Source organism: Bombina bombina, chromosome 6 (assembly GCF_027579735.1).
Source record: "Bombina bombina isolate aBomBom1 chromosome 6, aBomBom1.pri, whole genome shotgun sequence".
Classification (NCBI taxonomy): Eukaryota; Metazoa; Chordata; class Amphibia; order Anura; family Bombinatoridae; genus Bombina; species Bombina bombina.
The window spans coordinates 568,109,218-568,133,030 of record NC_069504.1 but is presented as its reverse complement, the minus strand read 5'-3'; the positions used below and the strand labels follow the sequence as shown (position 1 = coordinate 568,133,030).

At 42.6% G+C, this 23,813-nt stretch overlaps 1 protein-coding gene across 4 annotated transcripts in view; it reads right to left on the bottom strand.

The window, feature by feature from the left end:
* Nucleotides 1-23,813, bottom strand: part of RNF111 (ring finger protein 111) — a 689,804-nt gene that overhangs the window by 331,835 nt on the left and 334,156 nt on the right. The gene's annotated exons all lie outside the window — the stretch shown is intronic.

The following is a 23,813-nucleotide window of genomic DNA, read 5'->3' as shown; positions in this document are numbered from 1 at the left end:
GGCCCATGTGGAAGCCACAGCCCTAGTGGAATGAGCTGTGATTCTTTCGGGAGGCTGCCGTCCGGCAGTCTCGTAAGCCAATCTGATGATGCTTTTAATCCAAAAAGAGAGAGAGGTAGAAGTTGCTTTTTGACCTCTCCTTTTACCTGAATAAACAACAAACAAGGAAGATGTTTGTCTAAAATCCTTTGTAGCATCTAAATAGAATTTTAGAGCGCGAACAACATCCAAATTGTGCAACAAACGTTCCTTCTTTGAAACTGGTTTTGGACACAGAGAAGGTACGATAATCTCCTGGTTAATGTTTTTGTTAGAAACAACTTTTGGAAGAAAACCAGGTTTAGTACGTAAAACCACCTTATCTGCATGGAACACCAGATAAGGAGGAGAACACTGCAGAGCAGATAATTCTGAGACTCTTCTAGCAGAAGAAATCGCAACTAAAAACAAAACTTTCCAAGATAATAACTTAATATCAACGGAATGTAAGGGTTCAAATGGAACCCCCTGAAGAACTGAAAGAACTAAATTGAGACTCCAAGGAGGAGTCAAAGGTTTGTAAACAGGCTTGATTCTAACCAAAGCCTGAACAAAGGCTTGAACATCTGGCACAGCTGCCAGCTTTTTGTGAAGTAATACCGACAAGGCAGAAATCTGTCCCTTCAGGGAACTTGCAGATAATCCTTTTTCCAATCCTTCTTGAAGGAAGGATAGAATCCTAGGAATCTTAACCTTGTCCCAAGGGAATCCTTTAGATTCACACCAACAGATATATTTTTTCCAAATTTTGTGGTAAATCTTTCTAGTCACAGGCTTTCTGGCCTGAACAAGAGTCTATCTGGTAGTTCAGACATGTTAAACAGGCATAAACTTGAACAGAAAGTACAAAAAACGTTTTAAAATAAAACCGTTACTGTCACTTTAAATTTTAAACTGAACACACTTTATTACTGCAATTGCGAAAAAACATGAAGGAATTGTTCAAAATTCACCAAATTTTCACCACAGCGTCTTAAAGCTTTGAAAATATTGCACACCAATTTTGGAAGCTTTAACCCTTAAAATAACGGAACCGGAGCCGTTTTAAGCTTTAAACCCCTTTACAGTCCCTGGTATCTGCTTTGCTGAGACCCAACCAAACCCAAAGGGGAATACGATACCAAATGACGCCTTCAGAAGTCTTTTATAAGTATCAGAGCTCCTCTCACATGCGACTGCATGCCATGCCTCTCAAAAACAAGTGCGCAACACCGGCGCGAAAATGAGACTCTGCCTATGCTTTGGGAAAGCCCCTAAAGAATAAGGTGTCTAAAACAGTGCCTGCCGATATTATTATATCAAAATACCCATATAAAATGATTCCTCAAGGCTAAATATGTGTTAATAATCAATCGATTTAGCCCAGAAAAAGTCTACAGTTTAAATAAGCCCTTGTGAAGCCCTTATTTACAATCGTAATAAACATGGCTTACCGGATCCCATAGGGAAAATGACAGCTTCCAGCATTACATCGTCTTGTTAGAATGTGTCATACCTCAAGCAGTAAGAGACTGCACACTGTTCCCCCAACTGAAGTTAATTGCTCTCAACAGTCCTGTGTGGAACAGCCATGGATTTTAGTTACGGTTGCTAAAATCATTTTCCTCATACAAACAGAATTCTTCATCTCTTTTCTGTTTCTGAGTAAATAGTACGTACCAGCACTATTTGAAAATAACAAACTCTTGATTGAATAATGAAAAACTACAGTTAAACACTAAAAAACTCTAAGCCATCTCCGTGGAGATGTTGCCTGTACAACGGCAAAGAGAATGACTGGGGTAGGCGGAGCCTAGGAGGGATCATGTGACCAGCTTTGCTGGGCTCTTTGCCATTTCCTGTTGGGGAAGAGAATATCCCACAAGTAAGGATGACGCCGTGGACCGGACACACCTATGTTGGAGAAAATGGGTTTTAGTATTTTGCTCATTATGGGCCTGAAGGCCAAAAACTGGCCGGCATTGAAAGAAAATCACACAAAAACTTTGGGGGGCTTTTTTTTGAGCATTTCTTAGTGTGTCTCTCCTTCACATCCAGAACCCTGCTTAGCGTGATAAAAAGCACTCAAGGTAAAATTTGCCTTTAACCCCTTTTGTCAATTGGGCAAAGATACTAAACACAGTATTTTGCCCAGTGTACTGTGTTGACGTAGTACCTACGTCCAAGACAGAGGCGCAGGCTGTGGTTCTACTGTGTCACTCTTTAACAATCTCACGTTGGTGGCAGTGGTGGGAAGTAGAGACAAGGGTGTGCGGCCCAGCAGAAAAAGGGGGTCGTGTTTCCTATACTACATAAAAAATGTAAGGCAGGGGAGACAGAAGGACGGGTCCCTACTCTACAGAAAGGTGATCGTGGAGGGGGGTCCCTACACTACCGAAAACTACATACATTTGATAATACAAAATAAAATAAAATTATAATATGGCAGGGAGCAGTGGGAGGGACCTACATTACAAAAATTAAGGAATAAAATATTTAAACAAATAGAAGCCCTAAAAAAGGAAATTTATGTAAGAACTTACCTGATAAATTCATTTCTTTCATATTGGCAAGAGTCCATGAGCTAGTCACGTATGGGATATACAATCTTACCAGTTGTGGCAAAGTTTCCCAAACCTCAAAATGCCTATAAATACACCCCTCACCACACCCAGAATTCAGTTTAACGAATAGCCAAGAAGTGGGTGATAAAGAAAGGAGTAAAAAGCATCAATAAAGGAATTGGAATAATTGTGCTTTATACAAAAAAATCAAAACCACCATAAAAAGGGTGGGCCTCATGGACTCTTGCCAATATGAAAGAAATTAATTTATCAGGTAAGTTCTTACATAAATTATGTTCTCTTTCATGTAATTGGCAAGAGTCCATGAGCTAGTGACGTATGGGATAGCAATACCCAAGATGTGGAACTCCACGCAAGAGTCACTAGAGAGGGAGGGATAAAAAATAAACGGCTAGATTACGAGTTTTTGTCGGTAAGGCTTGCGGTGCTAACAAGCATTTTATTCTCACCGCTCACTTAAAGGGACACTGTACCCAAATTTTTTCTTTTGTAATTCAGAAAGAGCATGCAATTTTAAGCAACTTTCTAATTTACTCCTATTATCAATTTTTCTTCGTTCTCTTGCTATCATTATTTGAAAAAGAAGGCATCTAAGCTTTTTTTTTGTTTTAGTATTCTGGACAGCACTTTTTTATTGGTGGATTGATTTATCCACCAATCAGCAAGGACAACCCAGGTTGTTCACCAAAAATGGGCCGGCATCTAAACTTACATTCTTGCATTTCAAATAAAGATACCAAGAGAATGAAGAAAATTTGATAATAGGAGTAAATTAGAAAGTTGCTTAAAATTTCATGCTCAATCTTAATCACGAAAGAAATTGTTTGGGTACAGTGTCCCTTTAAGACAACGCTGGGATAACAGGTTTTTACAAACCCGGCATTAGTCGCAGAAAAGTGAGCGGAGAGCAAAATTTAGCTGCACATCTCACCTCAATACCAGCGCTGCTTACGGTAGCGATGAGCTGGCTAAACATGCTCGTGCACGATTTCCCCATAGGAAACAATGGGGCTGAGCAGGCTGAAAAAAAACCTAACACCTGCAAAAAAGCAGCGCTCAGCTCCCAACGCAGCCCCATTGATTCCTATGGGGAAAGTAAATTTATGTCTACACCTAACACCCTAACATGAACCCCGAGTCTAAATACCCCTAATCGTACACTTATTAAACCCTAATCTGCTGCCCCCGACATTATACTTATGAACCCCTAATCTGCTGCCCCCAACATCGCTGACACCTACATTATATTTATTAACCCCCTACTCTGCCGCCCCCAAAGTCGCCACAACCTAACTACAATTATTAACCCCTAATCTGCCACCCCCAACGTCGCCGCCACTATAGTAAAGTTAACCCCTAAACCCAAGTCTAACCCTAACCCCCCTAATTTAAATATAATTTAAAATAATCTAAATAAAATTACTCCAGATAGAATGATCCAGATAGAAGATACAATTTTAAACAACATTCCAATTTACTTCTATCTAATTTGCTTCATTCTTTAGCTATCCTTTGTTAAAAAAAAAAAAGCAATTCACATGGGTCAGCCAATCACACGAGGCATCTATGTGCAGCAACCAATCAGCAGCTACTGAGCCTATCTAGATATGCTTTTCAGAAAAGTATATCAAGAGAATGAAGCAAATTAGATAATAGAAGATCATTGGAATGTTGTTTAATTTTCTATCTGAATCATGAAAGAAAAAATTTGGGTTTAATGTCCCTTTAATCCTATTTAAAACTAATACTTAGCTATAAAATAAACCCTATGCTAGCTACAATATAACCTAGTTACATTTGTATCTATCTTAGGGTTTATTTTTATTTTACAGGCAACTTTGTATTTATTTTAACCAGGTACAATAGTTATTAAATAGTTATTAACTATTTAATAACTACCTAGCTAACAAAGAAAAAATTACCTGTAAAATAAAACCAAACCTAAGTTACAATTACACCTAACACTACACTATAATAAAATTAAATCCCTAAACTAAATACAATTAAATAAAATAAAGTACAAAAAAACACAAAAACTAAATTACAGAAAATAACAAAATTACACATTTTTAAACTAATTGCACCTAATCTAATCCCCCTAATAAAATAAAAAAGCCCCCCAAAATAATAAAAATCCCTACCCTATACTAAATTACAAATAGCCCTTAAAATTGTTAAAAGTTTAGTATTTAATAACTATTGTACCTAGTTAAAATAAATACAAAGTTGCCTGTAAAATAAAAATAAACCCTAAGCTAGCTACAATGTAACTATTAGTTATATTGTAGCTAGCTTAGGGTTTATTTTATAGGTAAGTATTTAGTTTTAAATAGGAATAATTTATTTAATTGTAGTAATTTTATTTAGATTTCTTTAAATTATATTTAAGTTAGGGGGGGTGTTAGGGTTAGACGTAGGTTTAGGGGTTAATAAATTTAGTCTAGTTGGGGGCGACAGATCAGGGGTTAATAAATGTAGGTAGGTGTCGGCGATGTTAGGGACGGCAGATTAGGGGGTTAATATTTAACTAGTGTTTGCAAGGCGGGAGTGCAGCGGTTTAGGGGTTAATAGGTAGTTTATGGGTGTTCATGTACTTTTTAGCACTTTAGTTAAGTTTTATGTTATGGCCTCAGCCCATAAAACTCTTAACTACTGACTTTTAAATGCGGTAGGAGTCTTGACAAGAGAGGGTGTACCACTCACTTTTTCCAAGACTCGTAATACCGGCGTTGGGAAAATCCAATTGAAAAGATAGGATACGCAATTGACGTAAGTGGATTTGCGGTATGTTCGACTCTCGGAAAAAAAAGTGAGTGGTACATCTGTACCTGCTAGACTCGTAATACCAGCGGGCGTTAAAAAGCAGCATTGGGACCGGCCAACGCTGCTTTTAAAGGCTAAGGCAAGACTCGTAATCTAGGCGAAAGACAGCCAATTCCGTTGAAAAACAGAATTTATGCTTACCTAATAAATTTCTTTCTCCTACGGTGTGTCCGGTCCACGGCTTCATACTTACTTGTGGGATATTCTCTTCCCTTACAGGAAATGGCAAAGAGAGCACACAGCAAAGCTGTCCATATAGCCCCCCCTCTGGCTCCGCCCCCCAGTCATTCGACCGACTGTTAGGAGAAAAAGGAAAAACTATAGGGTGCCGTGGTGACTGTAGTGTTCAGAAACAAAAAATTTGAAACCTGACTAAAAAGCCAGGGCGGGCCGTGGACCGGACACACCGTAGGAGAAAGAAATTTATCAGGTAAGCATAAATTCTGTTTTCTCCTACATTGGTGTGTCCGGTCCACGGCTTCATCCTTACTTGTGGTAACCAATACCAAAGCTTTAGGACACGGATGAAGGGAGGGAACAAGTCAGGTTACCTAAACGGAAGGCACCACAGCTTGCAAAACCTTTCTCCCAAAAACAGCCTCCGAAGAAGCAAAAGTATCAAATTTGTAAAATTTGGCAAAAGTATGCAGAGAAGACCAAGTCGCTGCCTTACATATCTGATCAACAGAAGCCTCGTTCTTGAAGGCCCATGTGGAAGCCACAGCTCTAGTGGAGTGAGCTGTAATTCGTTCAGGAGGCTGCCGTCCGGCAGTCTCATAAGCCAAATCGGATGATGCTTTTCAGCCAAAAGAAAAGAGAGGTAGCAGTAGCCTTCTGCCCTCTCCTCTTACCAGAATAAACGACAAACAAGGATGATGTCTGTCTGAAATCCTTTGTTGCTTCTAAATAAAATTTTAAAGCACGGACCACATCTAGGTTGTGTAACAAACGTTCCTTCTTTGAAACTGGATTCGGACACAGAGAAGGAACAACTATTTCCTGGTAAATATTCCTGTTGGAAACCACCTTTGGAAGAAAACCAGGCTTAGTACGTAAAACTACCTTATCTGTATGGAATATCAGATAGGGAGAAGAACACTGCAAAGCAGACAATTCAGAAACTCTTCTAGCAGAAGAAATAGCAACTAAAAATAAAACTTTCCAAGATAGCAACTTAATATCTATGGAATGTAAAGGTTCAAACGGAACCCCTTGAAGAACTGAAAGAACTAAATTTAGACTCCAAGGAGGAGTCATGGGTCTGTATACAGGCTTGATTCTGACTAGGGCCTGTACAAACGCCTGTACATATGGCACTGACGCCAGACGTCTGCGCAACAAAACAGAGAACTTGCGGACAGACCTTTATCCAAACCCTCTTGGAGAAAGGAAAGTATCCTAGGAATTTTGACTTTACTCCAAGAGAATCCTTTGGATTCGCACCAACAGATATACTTTTTCCATATTTTATGGTAAATTTTCCTAGTCACAGGTTTTCTGGCTTGAACCAGAGTATCTATAACTGAATCTGAAAACCCAAGCTTAGATAGAATCAAGCGTTCAATCTCCAGGCAGTCAGTTGCAGAGAGACTAGATTTGCATGTTGGAACGGACCTTGTACTAGAAGATCCTGCCTCAAAGGTAGCTTCCATGGTGGAGCCGATGACATATTCACCAGGTCTGCATACCACGTCCTGCGTGGCCAAGCAGGAGCTATCAGAATTACCGAGGCCTTCTCCCGTTTGATCCTGGCTACAAGCCTGGGGAGGAGAGGAAACGGTGGAAACACATAAGCTAGATTGAACGACCAAGGCGCCACCAATGCATCCACTAGTACCGCCTTGGGATCCCTGGATCTGGACCCGTAGCGAGGAACCTTGAAGTTCTGACGAGATGCCATCAGATCCATATCTGGAGTGCCCCATAGTTGAGTTAACTGGGCAAAGACCTCCGGGTGGAGTTCCTACTCCCCCGGATGGAAAGTCTGACGACTCAAATAATCCGCCTCCCAGATGTCTACACCTGGGATGTGGATTGCAGATAGATGGCAGGAGTGATCCTCCGCCCAATTGATAATCTTGGAAACTTCTCTCATCGCTAGGGAACTCTTTGTTCCCCCCTAATGATTGATGTACGCTACAGTCGTCATGTTGTCCGACTGAAATCGTATGAATTTGGCCCTCGCAAGATGAGGCCAAGCCTGAAGCGCATTGAATATCGCTCTCAGTTCCAAAATGTTTATCGGGAGAAGAGACTCTTCCCGAGACCATAGACCCTGAGCTTTCAGGGAGTTCCAGACTGCACCCCAGCCTAGGAGACTGGCGTCGGTCGTCACAATGACCCACTCTGGTCTGCGGAAACTCATTCCCTGAGACAGGTGATCCTGAGTCAACCACCAGAGGAGACAGTCTCTGGTGACCTGGTCTACTGGAATCTGGGGAGACAAGTCTGCATAATCCCCATTCCACTGTTTGAGCATGCACAGTAGCAATGGTCTTAGATGAATTCGAGCAAAAGGAACCACGTCCATTGCTGCAACCATTAATCCTATTACCTCCATGCACTGAGCTATGGAAGGCTGAGGAATAGATTGAAGAACTTGACAAGCGTTTAGAAGCTTTAACTTTCTGACCTCTGTCAGAAAAATCTTCATTTCTACAGAATCTATTATTGTTCCCAGAAAGGGAACCCTTGTGGACGGGGACAGGGAACTTTTTTCTATGTTCACCTTCCACCCGTGAGATCTGAGAAAAGCTAAGACAATGTCTGTATAAGCCTTTGCTTTGGAAAGAGACGACGCTTGAATCAGGATGTCGTCTAGGTACGGTGCTACTGCAATGCCCCTCGGTCTTAGAACCGCTAGAAGGGACCCTAGCACCTTTGTGAAAATTCTGGGAGCAGTGGCTAGACCGAATGGAAGAGCCATGAACTGGAAGTGTTTGTCCAAAAAGGTGAACCTTAGGAACTGGTGATTAACTTTGTGAATAGGAATATGTAGGTACGCATCCTTTAAATCCACGGTAGTCCTATATTGACTCTCCTGGATTGTTGGAAACCATTCGGACGATTTTACCATCTTGAATGATGGAACTCTGAGGAATTTGTTTAGAATTTTTAAATCCAGAATTGGCCTGAAAGTTCCCTCTTTTTTTGGAACTACAAATAGGTTTGAGTAAAAACCCAGACCTTGTTCCACTATTGGAACTGGGTGAATCACTCCCATCTTTAAAAGGTCTCCTACACAATGTAAGAACGCCTGTCTTTTTATCTGGTCTGAAGATAAGCGAGACATGTGGAACCTTCCCTTGGAGGAAGTTCCTTGAACTCTAGAAGATACCCCTGAGAGACTATTTCTAGTGCCCAAGGGTCCGGAACATCTCTTGCCCAGGCCTGAGCAAAGAGAGAAAGTCTGCCCCCTACTAGATCCGGTCCCGGATCGGGGGCTACCCCTTCATGCTGTCTTGGAAGCAGCAGCAGGCTTCTTGGCCTGTTTACCCTTGTTCCAGCCTTGCAATGGCTTCCATGCTGGCTTGGGCTGGGAAGCGTTACCCTCTTGTCTAGGGTTTGCAGAGTTAGAATTCGGTCCGTTTCTGAAATTGCGAAAGGAACGAAAATTAGATTTATTCTTAGCCTTGAAAGGCCTATCCTGTGGAAGGGAATGGCCCTTTCCTCCAGTGATATCTGAAATAATCTCCTTCAATTCCGGCCCGAAAAGGGTCTTTCCTTTGAAGGGGATATTAATTTTGTTTTGGACGACACATCCGCCGACCAAGATTTTAGCCAAAGCGCCCTGCGCGCCACTATTGCAAAACCTGAATTTTTCGCCGCTAATTTTGCCAATTTAAAAGCGGCATCTAAAATAAAGGAATTAGCCAACTTTAGTGCGTGAATTCTGTCCATGACTTCATCATATGAAGTCTCCTTTTGGAGCGAATTTTCTAGTTCCTTGAACCAAAAAGACGCCGCCGTGGTGACAGGAACAATGCACAAAATAGGCTGTAGAAGGAAACCTTGCTGCACAAATATCTTTTTAAGCAATCCTTCTAATTTTTTATCCATAGGATCTTTGAACGCACAACTGTCCTCAATAGGAATAGTTGTGCGCTTAGCTAGCGTTGAAACTGCTCCCTCTACCTTAGGAACCGTTTGCCATGCGTCCTTTCTTGGGTCAACAATGGGGAACATTTTCTTAAATATAGGAGGGGGAACAAAAGGTACACCTGGCTTCTCCCACTCCTTAGTCACTATATCCGCCACCCTCTTGGGTATCGGAAACGCATCAGCGTGCACTGGGACCTCTAAGAATTTGTCCATTTTGCATAGCTTCTCTGGAATCACCAGAGTATCACAATCATCAAGCGTAGCTAGCACCTCCTTAAGCAGGGCGCAGAGATGATCTAGCCTAAATTTAAATGCTACGACATCGGCTTCTGCCTGCTGAGAAATTTTTCCTGAGTCAGAAATTTCTCCCTCAGACAATCCCTCCCTCACTGCTAACTCAGATTGATGTGAGGGTACAATAGATAAATTATCGTCAGCGCCAACTTGCTCATCCTCTGTATTTAAAACTGAGCAATCACGCTTTCTTTGCAATGCTGGCAGTTTGGATAAGAGATTAGCAATAGAGGTATCCACTACTGTCGTTAATTGCTGCATAGTAACAAGCATAGGCGCGCTAGATGTACTAGGAGTCGCCTGCGCGGGCAAAACTGGTGTTGACACAGAAGGGGAGGATGAAGAGCTATCCCCATTCCCTTCATTTGAGGAATCATCTTGTGTAACCTTATTAAATGTGACAGTACTGTCCTTACTTTGTTTGGACGCCCTGGCACAATTGTTATATACATTTACAAGGGGGATCCACCTTGGCATCCATACACACAGAACATATGCTATCTGAAGGTACAGACATGTTAGGCAGAACTAGGCAGGCTGTTAGCAATAAAAACGATTTTACACAAAAACCGTTACTGTCTCTTTAAATAATAAACTGGGCACACTTTATTTCTGAAAGTTCAAAAAACTATGAAGGAAATATCCGATCTTTATGAAATTTACACCCCAGAGTCTTAATGCTTTAAAAGTATTGCACACCCTTAAATGAGGAAAACGGAGCTAAAAGTTTAAATTAACCGTTTAAACCACACTACAGTCCCAGCCACAGACTTTGCTGCGGCTTTTACCTCTCCTTAGGGGTGATTGATCCCAGAAATAAGCCTTCCGAAGTCCGTTTTTTAGCTACAGGACCCTCTCACATGAAGCTGCATACACTGCCTATGCCAGTAACTGCGCAACTGAGGCGCGAAAATGAGGCCTCCTCTCTCTGCATACCAGAGTGAAGGGGCCTTTCTGACTAGATTAGTCGTCTTAATGACAGGCTTAATAAAAAACGTTCCCAAAGTGTTATATGCACATAAACACTGTAACTGAAATAAATATATGATATAATCCAATCGATTAGTATCACCAGTATAGAGCCCATTTATAAGCCTGTAATCTGTTACTGAGTCTAAGAAAATGGCTTACCGATCCCATAAGGGAAAACTGACAGTCTTCTAGCATTACTGTGTCTTGTTAGAAAATAGACTGGTCATACCTGAGGCAGAAAAGTCTGCAAACTGTTCCCCCCAACTGAAGTTAGTCCTGCGTGGGAACAGCAATGGATTTTAGTTACTGGTGCTAAAATCATACTCCTCTTTTAACAGAAATCTTCACTTTCTGTTGTAGAGTAAATAGTACAAACCGGCACTATTTTAAAATAAACTCTTGATAGAAGAAAATAAAAACTACAACTAACACCACATACTCTTTACCATCCCCGTGGAGATGCTACTTGTTCAGAGCGGCAAAGAGAATGACTGGGGGGCGGAGCCAGAGGGGGGGCTATATGGACAGCTTTGCTGTGTGCTCTCTTTGCCATGAACTGTAAGGGAAGAGAATATCCCACAAGTAAGGATGAAGCCGTGGACCGGACAAACCAATGTAGGAGAAAAAATGAATCCACAACCCAAATCATAAATTTAATCTCATAATTGAAAAGAAACTTAAATCAAAAGCAGAAGAATCAAACTGAAACAGCTGCATGAAGAACTTTTCTACCAAAAACTGCTTCCGAAAAAGAAAAAACATAAAAATGGTAGAATTTAGTAAATGTATGCAAAGAAGACCAAGTTGCTGCTTTGCAAATCTGATCAATTGAAGCTTCATTCTTAAAAGCCCCGGAAGTGGAAACTGACCTAGTAGAATGAGCTGTAATTCTCTAAGGTGGGGTCTTACCCGACTCCAAATAAGCTTGATGAATCAAAAGCTTTAACCAAGATGCCAAAGAAACGGCAGAAGCCTTCTGAACTTTCCTATAACTAGAAAAGATAACAAATAGACTAGAAGTCTTCCTGAAATCTTTAGTAGCTTCAACATATTTCAGAGCTCTCACCACATCCATAGAATGTAAAGATCTTTCCAAAGAATTCTTAGGATTAGGACACAAAGAAGGGACAACAATTTCTCTATTAATGTTGTTAGAATTCACAACTTTAGGTAAAAATTTAAATGAAGTCCACAAAACTGCATTATACTGATGAAAAATCAGAAAAGGAGATTCACAAAAAAAGAGCAGATAATTCAGAAACTCTTCTAGCAGAAGAGATGGCCAAAAGGAACAACACTTTCCAAGAAAGCAATTTAATGTCCAAAGAATGCATAGGCTCAAACGGAGGAGCCTGTAAAGCCTTCAAAACCAAATTAAGACTCCAAGGAGGAGAGATTGATTTAATGACAGGCTTGATACGAACCAAAGCCTGTACAAAAACAATTTATGTACGAATTTACCTGATAAATTCATTTCTTTCATATTGGCAAGAGTCCATGAGCTACTGACGTATGGGATATACAATCCTACCAGGAGGGGCAAAGTTTCCCAAATCTCAAATGCCTATAAATATACCCATCACCACACCCACAATTCAGTTAAACGAATAGCCAAGTACTGGGTGATAAAGAAAGGAGTAAAAAGCATCAACAAAGGAATTTGGAAATAATTGTGCTTTATACAAAAAAAAAATCATAACCACCATAAAAAGGGTGGGCCTCATGGGCTCTTGCCAATATCAAAGAAATTAATTTATCAGGTAAATTCTTACATAAATTATGTTTTCTTTCATGTAATTGGCAAGAGTCCATGAGCTAGTGACGTATGGGATATCAATACCCAAGATGTGGAACTCCACGCAAGAGTCACTAGAGAGGGAGGGATAAAAATAAACAGTCATTTTCCGCTGAAAAAATAATCCACAACCCAAAATAACAAAATTTATGCTTACCTGATAAATTTCTCTCTTGTGGTGTATCCAGACCACGGGTTCATCCATTACTTGTGGGATATTCTCCTTCCCAACAGGAAGTTGCAAGAGGATCACCCACAGCAGAGCTGCTATATAGCTCCTCCCCTAACTGCCACTTCCAGTCATTCGACCGAAGACAAGCAAGAAAAAAGGAGAAAGTATAGGGTGCAGTGATGACTGTAGTTTAAAAATAAAAAACACCTGCCTTAAAGTGACAGGGCGGGCCGTGGACTGGATACACCACAAAAGAAAGAAATTTATCAGGTAAGCATAAATTTTGTTTTCTCTTGTAAGGTGTATCCACTCCACGGGTTCATCCATTACTTGTGGGATACCAATACCAAAGCTTTAGGACACGGATGAAGGGAGGGACAAGGCAGGCACTTAACGGAAGGCACCACTGCCTGCAAGACCTTTCTCCCAAAAATAGCCTCTGAGGAAGCAAAAGTATAAAATTTGTAGAATTTAGAAAAAGTATGAAGTGAAGACCAAGTCGCCGTCTTACAAATCTGTTCAACAGAGGCCTCATTTTTAAAAGCCCATGTGGAAGCTACCGCTCTAGTGGAATGTGCTGTAATTCTTTCAGTAGGCTGCTGGCCAGCAGTCTCATAAGCTAAACGGATTATGCTTCTCAGCCAAAAGGAAAGAGAAGATGCCGAAGCCTTTAGGGCTCTCCTCTGCTCAGAGTAGACAACAAACAATGCAGATGTTTGACGAAAATCCTTAGTAGCTTGTAAATAAAACTTTAAAGCACGAACCACGTCAAGATTGTGTAATAGACGTTCCTTCTTTGAAGAAGGAATAGGACACAGTGACGGAAACAATCTCCTGATTGATATTCTTATTAGATACCACCTTAGGAAGAAACCCAGGTTTGGTACGCAAAACTACCTTATCTGCATGGAAGATCAGATAAGGGGAATCACACTGTAATGCAGATAACTCTGAAACTCTTCGAGCCGAAGAGATAGCTACCAAAAACAGAACTTTCCAAGATAAAAGCTTGATATCTATGAAATGCAGAGGTTCAAACGGAACCCCTTGAAGAACTTTAAGAACTAAATTTAAACTCCATGGCGGAGCAACAGGTTTAAACACAGGCTTGATTCTAACTAAAGCCTGACAAAACGTCTGATCGTCTGGAACATCTGCCAGACGCTTGTGCAGAAGAATAGACAGAGCAGAAATCTGTCCCTTTAAGGAACTAGCTGACAATCCCTTCTCCAATCCTTCTTGGAGAAAGGATAATATCCTAGGAATCCTGACTTTACTCCATGAGTAACCCTTGTATTCACACCAATGAAGATATTCACACCATATCTTATGATAGATTTTCCTGGTGACAGGCTTTCGAGCCTGAATTAAGGCATCAATGACCGACTCGGAGAAACCACGTTTTGATAAAATCAAGCGTTCAATCTCCAAGCAGTCAGCCGCAGAGAAATTAGATTTGGATGTTTGAATGGACCTTGGAGTAGAAGGTCCTACCTCAGCGGCAGAGTCCATGGTGGAAGGGATGACATGTCCACCAGATCTGCATACCAAGTCCTGTGTGGCCATGCAGGTGCTATCAAAATCACCAAAGCTCTCTCCTGCTTAATCTTTGCAATCAGACAAAGGAGGAGAGGAAATGGTGGGAACACATAAGCCAGGCTGAAGGACCAGGGCACTGCTAGAGCATCCATCAGCGCTGCCTGGAGATCCCTTGACCTGGACCCGTAACAAGGAAGCTTGGCGTTCTGACGAGACGCCATCAGATCCAGTTCTGGTTTGCGCCATAGTTGAATCAGCTGGGCAAATACCTCCGGATGGAGCTCCCACTCCCCCGGATGAAAAGTCTGCCGACTTAGAAAATCCGCCTCCCAGTTCTCTACTCCTGGGATATGGAAAGCTGAGAGATGGCAAGAGTTAATGTCTGCCCATAGAATTATCTTTGAAACCTCCAACATTGCCAGGCGGCTTCTTGTTCCCCCCTGATGGTTGATATAGGCTACAGTCGTGATGTTGTCCGACTGAAATCTGATAAACCTGACCGCAGCTAGTTGAGGCCAAGCCTGAAGAGCATTAAATATCGCTCTCCGTTCCAGAATGTTTATCGGAAGGAGGGCTTCGTCCTGAGTCCACGAACCCTGAGCCTTCAGGGAGATCCAGACTGCGCCCCAGCCCAGAAGGCTGGCATCTGTCGTCACTATAGTCCACTCTGGCCTGTGGAAACTCATTCCCCTGGACAGATGGACCCGAGATAACCACCAGAGAAGAGAATCCCTGGTCTCTTGATCCAGATTTAGCAGAGGGGACAATTCTGTGTAGTCCCCATTCCACTGATTGAGCATGCAAAGTTGCAGTGGTCTGAGATGTAGGCGGGCAAACGGAACTATGTCCATTGCCGCTATCATTAGGCCGATTACTTCCATACACTGAGCCACTGACGGCCGAGAAGTGGAATGAAGAGTAGGACAGGAAGTTAGCTTTGATAACCTGACCTCTGTCAGAAAAATTTTCATTTCTACTGAATCTATCAGTGTTCCTAGGAAGGAAACTCTTGTGAGAGGGGAGAGAGAACTCTTTTCTTCGTTCACCTTCCACCCGTGAGACCTCAGAAAGGCCAGAACAATGTCCGTATGGGACTTGGCGATTTGAAAAGTCGACGCCTGTATCAGAATGTCATCTAGGTAAGGAGCCACCGCTATGCCCCGTGGCCTTAGAACCGCCAGTAAGGACCCTAGAACCTTCGTAAAGATTCTTGGTGCCGTGGCTAACCCGAAGGCAAGAGCCACCAACTGGTAATGCCTGTCTAAGAAGGCGAACCCGAGGAACTGATGACGATTTCTGTGAATCGGAATGTGGAGATAAGCATCCTTTAAATCCACAGTAGTCATATATTGACCCTCCTGGATCATAGGGAGGATGGTTCGGATAGTCTCCATCTTGAAGGATGGGACCCTGAGAAATTTGTTTAGGATCTTGAGATCCAAGATTGGTCTGAAAGTTCCCTCTATCTTGGGAACTATAAACAGATTTGAATAGAAGCCCTTACCCTGTTCCTCCCTTGGAACTGGGTGGATCACTCCCATAACCAGTAGGTCTTGAACACAACGTAAGAATGCCTCTCTCTTTATCTGGTTTACAGATAATTGTGAGAGATGAAATCTCCCCTTTGGAGATGAAGCTTTGAAGTTCAGAAGATATCCCTGGGAAACAATCTCTAATGCCCAGGGATCCTGGACGTCTCTTGCCCAAGCCTGGGCGAAGAGAGAAAGTCTGCCCTCTACTAGATCCGATCCCGGATCGGGGGCTACTCCTTCATGCTGTCTTAGAGGCGGCAGCAGGTTTTTTGGCCTACTTCCCCTTGTTCGGTCTCCAGACTGGTTTGGACTGGGCGAAATTTCCCTCTTGTTTTGCATTAGAGGAAGCTGAAGCTGCGCCATTCATGAAGTTTCGAAATGAACGAAAATTATTCTGTTTGGTCCTTAATTTATTGGACCTATCCTGAGGAAGGGCGTGACCTTTTCCTCCAGTAATATCAGAAATGGTCTCCTTCAGGCCCGGCCCGAAAATGGTCTGTCCTTTGAAGGGGATGTTAAGAAGCTTAGACATTGAAGTAACGTCTGCTGACGAGGACTTAAGCCATAGAGCCCTGCGCGCCAGAATGGCAAAACCTGAATTCTTAGCCGTTAGTTTGGTTAGATGAAAAACGGCGTCAGAAATAAAGGAATTAGCTAACTTGAGAGCTTTAATCCTGTCTAGAATATCATCTAACAGGGTCTCCACCTGTAGAGCCTCCTCAAGAGACTCGAACCAAAAAGCCGCTGCAGCAGCTACTGGGGCAATGCATGCAAGAGGCTGGAGAATAAAACCTTGATGGATAAAAAATTTCTTAAGGAGACCCTCCAATTTTTTATCCATAGGATCTAAGAAAGCACAACTGTCCTCGACGGGGATAGTTGTACGTTTAGCTAGGGTAGAAACAGCACCCTCCACCTTAGGGACTGTCTGCCACGAGTCCCGTTGAGCGACATCTATGGGAAACATCTTCTTAAAAGCAGGAGGGGGAGAGAACGGTACACCTGGTCTATCCCATTCCTTAGTAATAATTTCCGAAAACCTCTTAGGGACTGGAAAGACATCAGTGTAAACAGGCACTGCAAAGTATTTGTCCATTTTACACAATTTCTCTGGAACTACAATGGGGTCACAGTCATCCAGAGTCGCTAAAACCTCCCTGAGCAATAAGCGGAGGTGTTCAAGCTTAAATTTAAAGGCTGTCATTTCAGAATCGGACTGAAGTAACGTCTTCCCTGAATCTGAAATCTCACCCTCAGATAGCTACTCCCTTGCCACGGCTTCGGAGCATTGTGAGGGTATATCGGACATAGCTACTAAAGCATCAGAAAGCTCTGTATTTGTTCTAGCCCCAGAGCTGTCTCGCTTTCCCTGTAACCCTGGCAGTTTGGACAATACCTCTGTGAGGGTATTAGTCATAACTGCCGCCATGTCTTGTAAGGTAAACGCATTGGACGCGCTAGATGTACTTGGCATCCCTTGAGCGGGAGTTATAGGTTCTGACACGTTGGGAGAGCTAGATGGCATAACCTCCCTTTTGTCAGTATGAGAAACCTCTGGTGATAAATCTTTAAATGCCATAATATGGTCTTTATAATTTATAGAAATTTTAGTACATTTGGTACACATTCTAAGAGGGGGTTCCACAATGGCTTCTAAACATATTGAACAAGGAGTTTCCTCTATGTCAGACATGTTTAACAGACTAGTAATGAGACCAGCAAGCTTGGAAAACACTTTAATAAATGTGAAATAGCAATAAAACAACAACGATACTGTGCCTTTAAGAGAAAAAAACAATCACATAAACTGTAAAACAGTGTTAAAAAGTAGTAAACTCTTCGAAATTTTTACCGCGTGTATAAGGGACTAAAGCAGCATTGCACCCACTTGCAAATGGATGATTAACCCTTTAGGCCACAAACCGGATTTGAAAAACGTTAATAAACAGTTAAACACCTTGCCACAGCTCTGCTGTGACTCCTACCTGCCCTCAAATACGATTTAGGGAAGAAATAAGCCCTCTATAGTGGTCCTCAGTTGCTAGAGGACTCCTTTAGGGAAGCTGGATGTCTCAGTCTGAATAAGAACTACGCATCTAGAGCGCGAAAATAGGCCCCTCCTACCATGCACTCGATGTCAGAGGGCCTTAAGAAAACATAATTTATGCTTACCTGATAAATTCCTTTCTCCTGTAGTGTAGTCAGTCCACGGGTCATCCATTACTTATGGGATATTAACTCCTCCCCAACAGGAAGTGCAAGAGGATCACCCAAGCAGAGCTGCTATATAGCTCCTCCCCTCTACGTCACACCCAGTCATTCGACCGAAAACCAAACGAGAAAGGAGAAACTATAGGGTGCAGTGGTGACTGGAGTATAATTTAAAAATTTAGACCTGCCATAAAAAACAGGGCGGGCCGTGGACTGACTACACTACAGGAGAAAGGAATTTATCTGGTAAGCATAAATTATGTTTTCTCCTGTTAAGTGTAGTCAGTCCACGGGTCATCCATTACTTATGGGATACCAATACCAAAGCTAAAGTAGACGGATGACGGGAGGGACAGGCAGGATCTTTACACGGAAGGAACCACTGCCTGAAGAACCTTTCTCCCAAAAACAGCCTCCGAAGAAGCAAAAGTGTCAAATTTGTAAAATTTGGAAAAAGTATGAAGAGAAGACCAAGTTGCAGCCTTGCAAATCCCAACAGAAGCCTCATTCTTAAAGGCCCAAGTGGAAGCCACAGCTCTAGTAGAATGAGCTGTAATCCTTTCAGGAGGTTGCTGTCCAGCAGTCTCATAGGCTAAACGTATTATGCTACGAAGCCAAAAAGAGAGAGGTAGCAGATGCTTTTTGACCTCTCATCTGTCCAGAATAAACGACAAACAGGGAAGAAGTTTGGCGAAAATCTTTAGTTGCCTGTAAATAAAATTTCAGGGCACGGACTACGTCTAGATTGTGCAGAAGTCGTTCCTTCTTTGAAGAAGGGTTAGGGCACAATGATGGAACAACAATCTCTTGATTGATATTCTTGTTAGTGACTACCTTAGGTAAGAACCCAGGTTTAGTACGCAGAACTACCTTATCTGAATGAAAAATCAGATAAGGAGAATCACAATGTAAGGCTGATAACTCAGAGACTCTACAAGCCGAGGAAATAGCCATTAAAAACAGAACTTTCCAAGATAATAGCTTGATATCAATGGAATGAAGGGGTTTAAACGGAACACCCTGTAAAACGTTAAGAACTAAGTTTAAGCTCCACGGTGGAGCTACAGTCTTAAACACAGGCTTAATCCTAGCCAAAGCCTGACAAAAAGCCTGAACGTCTGGAACTTCTGACAAACGTTTGTGTAAAAGGATGGACAGAGCTGAGATCTGTCCCTTTAAAGAACTTGCAGATAAACCCTTTTCTAAACCTTCTTGTAGAAAAGACAATATCCTAGGAATCCTAACCTTACTCCATGAGTAACTCTTGGATTCGCACCAGTGTAAGTATTTACGCCATATCTTATGGTAAATTTTCCTGGTAACAGGTTTCCTAGCCTGTATTAAGGTATCAATTACCGACTCCGAAAATCCACGCTTTGATAAAATCAAGCGTTCAATTTCCATGCAGTCAGCTTCAGAGAAATTAGATTTTGATGTTTGAAAGGACCCTGAATTAGAAGGTCCTGTCTCAGAGGCAGAGACCAAGGTGGACAGGATGACATGTCCACTAGATCTGCATACCAGGTCCTGCGTGGCCACGCAGGCGCTATTAGAATCACCGATGCTTTCTCCTGTTTGATCCTGGCAATCAGACGAGGAAGCATCGGGAAGGGTGGAAACACATAAGCCATCCTGAAGGTCCAAGGTGCTGTCAAAGCATCTATCAGGACAGCTCCCGGGTCCCTGGACCTGGACCCGTAACAAGGAAGCTTGGCGTTCTGGCGAGACGCCATGAGATCCATATCTGGTTTGCCCCAACGTCGAAGTATTTGGGCAAAGACCTCCGGATGAAGTTCCCACTCCCCCGGATGAAAAGTCTGGCGACTTAGGAAATCCGCCTCCCAGTTCTCCACGCCTGGGATGTGGATCGCTGACAGGTGGCAAAAGTGAGACTCTGCCCAGCGAATTATCTTTGATACTTCCATCATCGCTAAGGAACTCCTTGTCCCTCCCTGATGGTTGATGTAAGCCACAGTCGTGATGTTGTCCGACTGAAACCTGATGAACCTCAGAGTTGCTAACTGAGGCCAAGCCAGAAGGGCATTGAGAACTGCTCTCAATTCCAGAATGTTTATTGGACTCTCCTCTTGAGTCCATGATCCCTGAGCCTTCAGGGAATTCCAGACAGCGCCCCAACCTAGTAGGCTGGCGTCTGTTACAATTGTCCAGTCTGGCCTGCTGAAGGGCATCCCCCTGGACAGATGTGGCCGAGAAAGCCACCATAGAAGAGAATCTCTGGTCTCTTGATCCAGATTCAGCATAGGGGACAAATCTGAGTAATCCCCATTCAACTGACTTAGCATGCACAATTGCAGCGGTCTGAGATGCAGGCGTGCAAAAGGAACTATGTCCATTGCCGCTACCATTAGGCCGATTACCTCCATGCATTGAGCCACTGACGGGTGTTGAATGGAATGAAGGACACGGCAAGCATTTAGAAGCTTTGTTAACCTGTCCTCTGTCAGGTAAATTTTCATTTCTACAGAATCTATAAGAGTCCCCAAGAAGGGAACTCTTGTGAGTGGTAAGAGAGAACTCTTCTCCTCGTTCACTTTCCACCCATGCGACCTTAGAAATGCCAGTACTAACTCTGTATGAGACTTGGCAGTTTGGAAGCTTGACGCTTGTATCAGAATGTCGTCTAGTTACGGAGCTACCGAAATTCCTCGCGGTCTTAGTACCGCCAGAAGAGAGCCCAGAACCTTTGTAAAGATTCTTGGAGCCGTAGCCAACCCGAAGGGAAGAGCTACAAACTGGTAATGCCTGTCTAGGAAGGCAAACCTTAGATACCGGTAATGTTCTTTGTGAATCGGTATGTGAAGGTAGGCATCCTTTAAATCCACTGTGGTCATGTACTGACCTCTTTGGATCATGGGTAAGATTGACCGAATAGTCTCCATTTTGAACGATGGAACTCTTAGGAATTTGTTTAGGATCTTTAAATCCAATATTGGTCTGAAGGTTCCTTCTTTTTTGGGAACCACAAACAGATTTGAGTAAAACCCTTGTCCGTGTTCCGACCGCGGAACTGGGTGGATCACCCCCATTAGTAAAAGGTCTTGTACACAGCGTAGAAACGCCTCTTTCTTTATCTGGTTTGTTGACAACCTTGAAAGGTGAAATCTCCCTTGTGGAGGATAAGCTTTGAAGTCCAGAAGATATCCCTGAGATATGATCTCCAACGCCCAGGGATCCTGGACATCTCTTGCCCAAGCCTGGGCGAAGAGAGAGAGTCTGCCCCCCACTAGATCCGTTTCCGGATCGGGGGCCCTCACTTCATGCTGTCTTAGGGGCAGCAGCAGGTTTTCTGGCCTGCTTGCCCTTGTTCCAGGTCTGGTTAGGTTTCCAGCCTTGTCTGTAGCGAGCAACAGCTCCTTCCTGTTTTGGAGCAGAGGAAGTTGATGCTGCTCCTGCCTTGAAGTTACGAAAGGCACGAAAATTAGACTGTCTAGCCCTTGGTTTGGCTCTGTCTTGAGGCAGGGCATGGCCTTTACCTCCCGTAATATCAGCAATAATTTCTTTCAAACCGGGCCCCTTAATGTCTGCCCCTTGAAAGGTATGTTAAGTAATTTAGATTTAGAAGTTACATCAGCTGACCAGGATTTTAGCCACAGCGCTCTGCGTGCCTGAATGGCGAATCCGGAATTCTTAGCCGTAAGTTTAGTTAAATGTACTACGGCATCAGAAATAAATGAATTAGCTAGCTTAAGGGTTTTAAGCTTGTGTGTAATCTCATCTAATGGAGCTGAGTCAAGGGTCTCTTCCAGAGACTCAAACCAAAATGCTGCCGCAGCCGTGACAGGCGCAATGCATGCAAGGGGTTGCAATATAAAACCTTGTTGAACAAACATTTTCTTAAGGTAACCCTCTAACTTTTTATCCATTGGATCTGAAAAGGCACAGCTATCCTCCACCGGGATAGTGGTACGCTTAGCTAAAGTAGAAACTGCTCCCTCCACCTTAGGGACCGTTTGCCATAAGTCCCGTGTGGTGGCGTCTATTGGAAACATTTTTCTGAATATAGGAGGGGGTGAGAAAGGCACACCGGGTCTATCCCACTCCTTAGTAACAATTTCAGTAAGTCTCTTAGGTATAGGAAAAACGTCAGTACTCGTCGGTACCGCAAAATATTTATCCAACCTACACATTTTCTCTGGGATTGCAACTGTGTTACAATCATTCAGAGCCGCTAACACCTCCCCTAGTAATACACAGAGGTTTTCCAGCTTAAACTTAAAATTTGAAATGTCTGAATCCAGTTTATTTGGATCAGATCCGTCACCCGCAGAATGAAGCTCTCCGTCCTCATGTTCTGCAAATTGTGACGCAGTATCAGACATGGCCCTAGCATTATCAGCGCACTCTGTTCTCATCCCAGAGTGATCTCGTTTACCCCTAAGTTCTGGCAATTTAGACAAAACTTCAGTCATAACGTTAGCCATGTCTTGTAAAGTGATTTGTAATGGCCGCCCTGATGTACTTGGCGTTACAATATCACGCACCTCCTGAGCGGGAGATGCAGGTACTGACACGTGAGGCAAGTTAGTCGGCATAACTTCCCCCTCGTTGTCTGGTGAATGTTGTTTAACATGTACAGATTGGCTTTTATTTAAAGTAGCATCAATGCAATTAGTACATAAATTTCTATTGGGCTCCACCTTGGCTTTTGAACATATTGCACAAAGAGATTCCTCTGTGTCAGACATGTTTAAACAAACTAGCAATTAGACTAGCAAGCTTGGAAATACTTTTCAACTGAATTTACAAGCAATATGCAAAACGTTACTGTGCCTTTAAGAAGCACACAAAAACTGTCACAGTTGAATAACAATGAACCGGATTAGTTATAGAAACCACATTTTCACAGTAAATGCATAAATTTAGCAAAGGATTGCACTCATTAGCAATGGATGATTAACCCTTAATATCAGAAAAAACGGATAACAATTGAAAATATAAGCGTTTTTATCACAGTCAAAGCACAGTCTCACAGGTCTGCTGTGAGTGATTACCTCCCTCAAAACTAGATTTGAAGACCCCTGAGCTCTGTAGAGACGTCCTGGATCATGCAGGGAGAAGAAGGCAGACTGTGACTGAATTTCTAATGCGTAGTAAAAGCGCCAAAATAGGCCCCTCCCACTCACAATACAACAGTGAGGGAAGCTCAGTAAACTGTTTTAATTCAAAACAAACGACAGCCATATGGAAAATAACGCCCAAAACAATTTTTCACCAAGTACCTCAGATAATTAAACGATTTAACATGCCAGCAAACGTTTAAAATCTAATTTATGAAATGTCATTAAAAGCCTGCTGCTAGTCGCTCACACTGCAAGTTAGGCTAAAAGTTATATGCATACAGTATTTTCCCAGTGAAGTGCCATTCCCCAGAAATACTTAAGTGTAAACATACATACATATCAGCCTGATACCAGTTGCTACTACTGCATTTAAGGCTGTACTTACATTATGTCGGTATTAGCAGTATTTTCTCAGTCAATTCCATTCCTTAGAAAAACATAATTTATGCTTACCTGATAAATTCCTTTCTTCTGTAGTGTGATCAGTCCACGGGTCATCATTACTTCTGGGATATTAACTGCTCCCCTACAGGAAGTGCAAGAGGATTCACCCAGCAGAGCTGCATATAGCTCCTCCCCTCTACGTCACTCCCAGTCATTCGACCAAGGACCAACGAGAAAGGAAAAGCCAAGGGTGAAGTGGTGACTGGAGTATAAATTAAAAAATATTTACCTGCCTTAAAAACAGGG